The sequence below is a fragment of the Sceloporus occidentalis genome, unplaced genomic scaffold (genome assembly GCF_023333645.1).
Source record: "Sceloporus occidentalis isolate IW3139 unplaced genomic scaffold, rSceOcc1.0.p SCAF_2, whole genome shotgun sequence".
In the NCBI taxonomy this organism is placed as follows: Eukaryota; Metazoa; Chordata; class Lepidosauria; order Squamata; family Phrynosomatidae; genus Sceloporus; species Sceloporus occidentalis.
This window is the reverse complement of record NW_028316982.1, coordinates 182495406-182504492: the sequence shown is the minus strand read 5'-3', so window position 1 is coordinate 182504492 and position 9087 is coordinate 182495406.

Sequence of the window (9087 nt, the reverse complement as noted above, 5' to 3'; positions counted from 1 at the left end):
TATGTATCATTGTGTGTAATTCCTAACAGAAGCCTAGGTCAGAAAAAAGTTAATGTCAGCCATATAATTTAGTGCATTTTTGCCATTTCATATACATGAAATTACACAAGGAGTTTTGGTACTTAGCAGAGCTGCTCCCTGTGTACCACCACACCCCTTTTAAACAAATAAGACTAAATAATGTGGTAAGAGAGTCGTGTGGTTTGAGCCCTGGACTATGACTCTGGAAATCAGGGTTCAGTTCCCATTTGGCCAAGAAAATCCACTGGGTGACCTTGAGTGAGTCACATACTCTCAGCCCCTGAAACCCGGTGATAGGTTTACGTTAGGGTTGCCATAGATTGGTAGTGATTTGAAGGCACACAACAAGAAGATAAAGACCCTGTACAAGCCAGCACTTTGTGCCAGCCTGGGGACAGAGTCAGGGCACAGCGTCTTGACGACTGACACCCAACTCTGCTCCCCCCCCCCCCAGGGTGCCCTGACTCTAGACAGCACACAGCATCATGATGCACCTCCACTACTGCATCCAAATGATACAGCATTGAAGGGGTGCCATACAGCCATGTGGCTGTGATTATGGTGCCCTTTGAAGGACGCAAAAAGGAGCTCCTTTTTGCATTCTCCAGAGGCTGGATTGGGGCCATGGTATGAGGTTGCTGCCACCCCTTCACGGTGGTCTGTACAGCCTCTAAATGCTCAGAGCTTCCCTTTCCAGGATGAATAGCAGCTTCAGAGGGGCATTTTTCATTGGTGGCAGGGAAGAATTAAATTTCATTTATCAAAGTCATTTTAAAAAGTAGACATTACCTGAACACATTTAGCTTCATGTGTTTTGGATCCTAAATCAATAGCAACCCTGGTGAAATTGGTGATGCTGCACTTATTTAAAACAACTAATAAGAAGCAGGGCTTGACAAACAACATGAATGGAGCCTACCAGGCCTATTTAGATCAATGTACACAAATCAGGCCGTGGGCTATTAATCTTTATTAATGCCAGGAAGGTAATGTGAGCATACGTTCATCTCCATGCATTACAAAATGCTTTCCACTTTGAGCATTAGTTGAGACAAATGACATCTACAAATAATGCCCTGTCATCTGGTTTCACTGCCAGTCTCTCACATTAGGATTCAGAGAAAACATCAATGGAGGAGATGCAGAATAAAATCTGTTTTGAGTTAGAGGGAAAAGGATACAGCCTATAGCTAATGAGGGATGACTGGGCAATTTAAAATGATACAACACAGAATTTGTAATTGCTTATGTTCTTTATTTTTCCAGCTATTGTAACATTTTCTTCATATATAGTACTAACAAGTACTGTATAACTTTTCTCTTTTTGACAGAGAAGGTCTGCTAAATTCTATCTTAGCTCTGCCAGAGGCTTATACAACTGGCCCTCAAATTTTGCGGGGGATCTGTTCCAGACCCCCCGCAAAAATGGAGCCTTGCACTTATTCAAGCCCCATAGGCTTTAATGGAGAGCGCCCCCATGCACGCAGCAAGGATGAGCATGTGCAAATAGCAGAGGTTGCCCTTCCACATATATTTAAGGCCACGGATCTCAGATCCGTGCATTAAGAGGAGCGACTGTATAACCCAAATACAGTCAGTCCTGGGTGTCCTCTGGGGGTTGGTTCCAGAACCCTCCATGGATACCAAAATCCATCAATGCTTAAGGTCCATTACATACAATGGTGGAGTAATATGGTGTCCCACATATAAAATGGCAAAATCAAAGTTCGTATTTTGGAATTGTTTTGGAGAGGGAATATTTTCAAGCCATGGATGGTTGAATCAGATGCAGAATCCATGGATATTTATTTATGTATTTATGTATGAATTTATTTATTATTCCATTTTTATCCCATCTTTCTCCCAATTTGGGACCCAAGGCGGATACAATTGACTATACTAAACCATTTTCTGTGGACTATTTCTCCTTCTCTATTGATACCAGTTGCTTTGAGAAACAATATCTGGAACATGGGATGCAAACAAACTACTAATATTAATGAAACTACAGGTAATCATATACTATCTGTTGTCTGTCCCACCACTGTCTCAGGCATGCATTTCAGTACTATAATTTCCCAACTCCTGAGCATAATAAAATTCCAATTTAAACCTATCTACCTCAACTCAGAGGGTTTCAATGGCCAAGCAGGGATTCAGACCCTGGTCTCCAGAGTCATAAGCAAATGCTCCAACCACTAAACGATGCTTGCTCTCAGCTTATGATTTACACCTGCTCTTTTCAGTCTTATTTTACAAACAATAATATGCAAAGTCTTGTTTTTTTCTTCAGAAAGAGCATACTAACAGAAAAAAGATCTCCCAAACATCTTGGTGTTGTTTTCCATAGCGCATGAAATAGCTATGTTCCTTGTACTGGACAGAAGAGTGGAGAAGCATCACCTGTCAAAGTAATAAAAATGGAGTGAGCACAACTCTTTGAGAAGCAGCTCAGTTCTTACTACATTTTTTCACCCCATTGTCCTTTAAAAATGTTTTTGGCACATAGCCCTTGGGAAGTTCCTTCAAAAAGTAATTATACAAACTCTGGTCCCCATTAATTTCAACAATAAAGTTCCTTTCCAATGAGCAGTGAGATTTATATGAGGTCATTTGGGAAACCAATCAACTGTTAGTGTTACAATACACCCTTCCTAGCTGCCTGTCACCCAATGATTGCATGAGATTGTATCAGCCTGCATTCAGGTGATTGCATCAGCTAATTATCATTATTGCAATGGCCAACAGACTGGAAATGATCGATATACATCCCCATTCACAAAACAAGGAGACACAAAAGACTGCAGCAACTATAAGACCATAGCATGAATTCCCCATGCAAACAAAAAATATACTTAAAAGTCTGCAAACAGACTCAAGCCATCATACATGGAGAGAGATGTTGCAGAGGTGCAAACTGGACTCAGGAAAGGAAAAGGCACTAGGGGTCACATTACAAACATATGATGGCTAAAGGAGTGCACCAAGGAATTCCAGAAAATAATCAGCATGTGCCTTATAGACTATAGCAAAGTGTTTGAGTACATAGATCACAAAAAACTATGGAATGTTCCTAAAGACAGGGGAGTGTCACTACATCTTATAGTCCTAATCAGAAATCTTTTCATAGGCCAGTGTGCAACTGTTAGAACAGAATATGGAGAAAAAGAATGCAGCAGTTCCCAGCTGACAAAGGAATCAGACAAGGCTGCATTCTATCATGCTATTTGTCCAGCTTATACACAGAAAATATCATATGATGAACAGGTTTAGACTTTGAAGGAGGAGGAGTGAAAATAGGAGGAAGGAATATCAACAATCTAAGCTATGTGGGTGACACCATACTATTAGCAGAAAAGATCATAGAGTTAGATCAGCAGTTCTCAACCTGTGGATCGTGCTCCTTTGGGGGTCGAATGACCCTTTCACAGGGGTCGCCTAAGATCACCAGAAAACACATATTTCTGATGGTCTTAGGAACTGAGACCATCAGTTGGGGGTCACCACAACATGAGGAACTGTATTAAAGGGTCACAGCATTAGAAAGGTTGGAACAATTACTAAGGAAAGTCAAAGAAGAAAGTGCAAAGGCAGGCTTGGTGGTGCTAAACATAAAGAAAATAAACATAATGACCATGGAGGACCTACGCAAATTCAACCAAGTTGAATTTACCAGAGCTGGACAGTGAAGAATGTGGATAAGAAGAAAATCAAGTCATTTGAGATGTGGTGCTGGAGAAGATGCCATGGACAGCGAAAAAGACAAACGGGTCCTTGAACAGATCAAATCTGAACTCTCCCTGGAAGCCAAGATGATTAAACTGAAGTATCATACTTTGGCCACATCATGAAAAGGCACGACTCATTGGAAAAAACAATAATGATAAGAAAGGGAGAATGTAATAGAAAGAGAGGAAGACTACATCAGATGTATAGACTCAATCAGGGATGTCATGTGCCTGAATTTACAGGATCTAAGCAGAGCAGTGGAGGACAGGGGATTTTGGGGGTCATCCACAAGGTCACCATGAGCTGAAGCTGACTCAAGGGCAATTAAAAACAAACAATAATCCATGAAGTATGTATTTTTAGTAAATCCAATAACATCCAAACAATGTCACGGGACAGACCTCCCCAAAAGGGTGGCCTGCCAGCAGCCTTTTTCCCTCCGGAGGGATGCTGTAGCCACCGGACTGCGTGGCGTCCATCTGGCGTAAAAAGAATCCAGAAAAAAAACAGGTTCTTTTTGTGCTGCTGGGCGGACATAATGAGTGTGCCAATGGCACATTCGTTATGTAAGCGATGTGCAGCAACGTGCGGATTCTGCACGTCGCTTATGTCAAAATGGCAGTGCCCGTATGGACAGGATACCACCATTACTATACTGCAGTGCCATGCTAGGGTTAGGTACCGTGCAGTTGGTGCGCGGTCCCTAACCCTAAAATTGGTGCCAGCACGGCGCATTTGGCTCTTCTGTTCCAGGCCAATGATACCAAAATGCACAATATTCATGTTGCAAGCTTTCAAAGCTCCACTGGCTTCTTCATCAGGCAAGGTGTTAAAAAACATACAGGAGGGGGGGGAATGAAGATGTCAGCCATAGGCCTGCATTTTGCTGTCTTTGTTCTCAGATGATATGGAGAGGTATTTCTTGCAGGCTGTAACCTCCACCTTCTGGCCATGTGCTTACTGGGAGATTCTCAAAGTCCAGAAAATGTAACCTCAGATAGTAAGATCCCAGTACATTGGCTCTCTCTTTAGGATTCCCTTGTTGTGGCTATAGTGTGATATCTTGAAATCCAAAACACATGCAGGAGTTGCCGTGTTGGCCATATTATTATTTGAGGTTTCTACCTGCAACAAAGGTAAAACAGTCCCCCCCCCCCAAATATTGGGACTGGATTGGCATGTTTTACCTAGGGTTTCATAAGTCAGGACCTCCAAACCGGGACAAATGTAGGACAAATGTAGGATAACATTTTCAAATGTAGGACTTTGTTTTTAATGGAGGACACACGAAAAAAAATTGATGATTTTTTATAAAATGTTACTACAAATGCATGTTTCTTAGGCATGATCAAAATGGAGGACATTTTGGCATTATTCCTAGACAGATGGCAGAAATGTACTTCCCTTTTTGGCTAAACACCCCCCCCCCCCCAATTCCAAAACACACACACAGCACATTTGGGCATTTGACATGGCTTCTTGCATATTTCAGAGGCTTATTGCATAACCAATCCCTTTGGGTTTAACATTTAACATGGTTATCTATTTAACATAGGTTATTACATATTTCAGTTGCTTATTCCATAACCAAGGTCGCCATAAGATGGAAAGGAGTTGAAGGCACACAGAACAGCAGCAACAACAAAAGAGGAGGAAGAAGGGAGGAGAAGAAAAATGAAGGAGAAGGAGAAAGAAGAAAAGAAGGAGAAAGAACAATAGGAAAAAAAGATAAAAATAAGAGGAGGAGGAGGGGAAGAAGAGGAGGAAGAGTGGAAGAAGCAGAGGAGGAGGAAGAGGAGAAGAAGAAGAGGAGGAAGAAGAAGAGGAAGAATGGGAGGAAGAAGAGGAGGAGGAGAAGAAGTAGAGGAGAAGAAGAAGAGGAGGAGGAGGAAGAGGGGAAAAAGAGGAGGAGGAAGAAGAAGAGGAAGTAGAGAGGAAGAAGGGGAGGAAGAGGGGAAGAAGAAGAGGAGGAGGGGAAGAAGAGGAAGAAGAGGAAGAAGAAGGGGAGGAAGAGGAGGAGAGGAGGAAGAAGATGAAGAAGAAGGGGAGGAAGAGGAGGAGAGGAGGAAGAAGATGAGGAAGATGAAGAGGAGGAGAAAGAAGAGGAAAGGCTTTTTTCCCCGCCTGGGCTCTGTTCTCGGCAGCGGAGCCCAGGCGGGGAAAGAAGCCTGGCCTCGGCGAGGCTTCTTTCTCTCCCTCAGCTCCGGCAGAGCCAAAGAGGGGAGAGAACACCCCCCCCCCCGCCAAAGGAGAGAGGCCTACACAGACCTCTCTCTTTCCCCCACCACCACTGTTGCAGACTTTGCAACAAAGCCCGGGGGCGAGGGAAATCCTGGGGACGGGGGCAAACTGGGGCGGGACCGTGCGGACCCGCCCAAAACCGGGAAAGTCCCGCCCACAGGCGGGATATGGCAACCCTAGTTTTACCTCAACAACGGTTTTTAACACTGCCTGATGAAGAAGCCAGTGGAGCTTTGAAAGCAACATATATATTTTGCATTGTGGTTGTCTCAATAGAGGTATCATTGTTTGGATGTTATTGGATTTGCTTTATGGTGAACATGGCTACCCCTGGATATGTATTTTTAGTTTTATCATATTTCAGTCACTTGTTTAATATTTCTGTTAGGCTATTTTCTTATTGCCTTTGTTTGGAATTAAATAGCTTCATGCTCAGAACTATTTGGTAAGTGTGTACTCTATTATTATTTTTTCTAACACCCTACTTTTTAGTTTAAACAGACACCATTAATATTCAGGCTTCAGGGACTTAAAATTTGCTAAGTATATACCAAATTAGTGCTAAGCTGTAACATTAGAAAATGAATTATCTTCTCAAGAAATAAAGATTGTGATGGAACCCTAGAATTTCCAGCACATTTGAGTATCGATGAATGTCACCAAGCAACCTGGATGCTACATCATGTTTCTTGCATTTAGGAAACTGCTGAGCATGCTGAAATGGATTGTCAGTGGTGAATAGATGAGGTCTCCTGACATTTGTGTTCTGCATGTTCATGCATCTTTCCTGACCTCCAGCCTTCATTATCATGCTGTGTGCCTTTGGACACTACAGTTCATCTTTCCCTTGCTTGCCTGGAGGAGTACTCACTCATCCATTTTTGAATTTCCCCATACAAAGAAGTCAATTGTGATGTTTGTTTTTACTTTAAATCGCAGCTCTGCTGCTACCACAGTGTAAAATGACCTCTGTGCAAATAAAGAGCCAAGTCTTCCTCCCTCATAAAGTGGGCTGACATTTAGCCAAATGGTAATATTTCTCCCCACAGGAGTCTCTTATGATGAACTAAATTGTGGGCGAAAGCAATTTTGAAAATGGCTTTCATGCAAGATTGGTAATAGGTTGTATTTTATAGTAATACAGCATATTATCATATATTGCCTAATCTCCTTTTAGTCTTGGAGCAATTAACTGACCATTTTCACTAATGTCCATCTGAAGAAAATTGGTCTAGACAACTGTAAGTACCCAATAAAGCTTTACTTTCAACTGGCACAATGCAATTGATTTTGCAGGAAAATATTATATTCCTGTAGCTCCACCTAGTGTTGCCAGGGCCTTATTCCATTTAGTAACAAGTCTTGGAATTGGGGGGAAATGACAAATTATCCTGGAGGTCCTAGACCCCATTAGTTAAGATCTTTGGGCCTCTTGTTTGTCATTGCTGCTTCTCATCTGGTACAAGAGAGCTACAGACAATAATGTCACTTCTCTCCCATCCTATAATCTCCTTAGATCAAGCAGAATCTCTTTTTTATCTCCTCCACCCCAAGTAAAATTTCTTCCTGAGCTCTTCTCTGATCATTAAGCTGCTCCTAAACATGTCAGCTGCACTTCTTAAAACCTGTAGTTAAATTCAAATATGCACCTGACTATCATGTGTAATTTGGCCCTTCTATCAACTGTATAACTAGGTAAGAAACGAAAAATTAGCACTAATTTTAATACTATTGCAAAACTGATGAAAACTGTCTTTGTAGCTTCAACTATCTTTATGTCAGAATCACTTTATTTTTAAAGGAACAAAATGGGGGTTTGGAGATTCTAAATTTGGCATACTATTAAACAGCCTTTCAAATACACCAGCTGATTATAAAGCTAAGGCATGATTAATCCAAAACATGGTTTTGTTGAGAGGTAAGCAAGACTAACCTAAATAGGTTAGAGGGTATTCCATTTCTGCCTATTAACAATAATGTATTTATCTAATTTGAGAATCCTTTTTTGAGGAACTACTCTAAAATTTGGAAGATGTGAACAAAATGTTTCATCTTTTTACTGTCACCAATTATTCCCTTTTTGAACCACCCATTTTTTTATAGTCCAGAGAAATGAACATAGTGTAGGGAATGGAAAGCAAATCACTTATATAGATTATGGATTTATATATAGGATCAGAACCTAGATCTAAGTTACAAACTTGCAACAAATTAGAAGGTATATCAGTTCAGTGGTTTCAGTTCAGTGGCTTCTGACTTTCTGGGTGACCCATTTCATCTCTAATACATCTGTTGGGGTATGTGGTACAAAAGCAATAAACTCCTTTGAGGATCTTACTATTAAATAAATAGTGTTAAAGGAGTAACATCTAAAATTTATGACTTGCTGATCAATTCCACTCACAGTTGTCATAGAGGTACTAAAATAGTTTGAGAGATGAATGTAAAGTTAGCAAATGTCAAAACAAATATGGAATGAGTTTCCTGCATTCTGTCTCAGCATATATTAAGGAGCATATGATTAAGCTTTTACATAGATGATGCTATACCCCATGGCCAATGAATTGTATTTCTAAAGATTTAAGATCAAAATACTGATTTCGAATTCTAAAATCCAAAATACTCCAAAGACAAAAACGTTTTTCATGGGTGGCTTAGATAGTGATACCTTTGCTTTCTAATGGATCAGTGTGCACAAACTTTGTTTCACGCACAGAATTATCAAAAATAATATATAAAATTACCTTCAGGCTATGTGTATAAGGTGTATATGAAACATAAACAAATGTTGGGTTTAGACTCAGGGTCCCATCTCCAAGATATCTCATTATGTGTGTCTATGCTATTACAGGTATTCTAAATTTTTTTAAAAAAAGTCCAAAATCCACAACACTTCTGGTCTCAAGCATTTTGGATAAGGGAGACTTGACCTGTATAGTTTGGGTTGCAAAAGTCAATGTGGCTATTAAAAAGATACGGAGATTTCAGCCAAGTTGAGATATATCACATACCTAAACTGAGTACCTAAACTTCTTGTGCCATTTTTAAAAAACTTGCAGTTAATTTGTTTTTTATGATTTTCTGGTAGATTTCCCT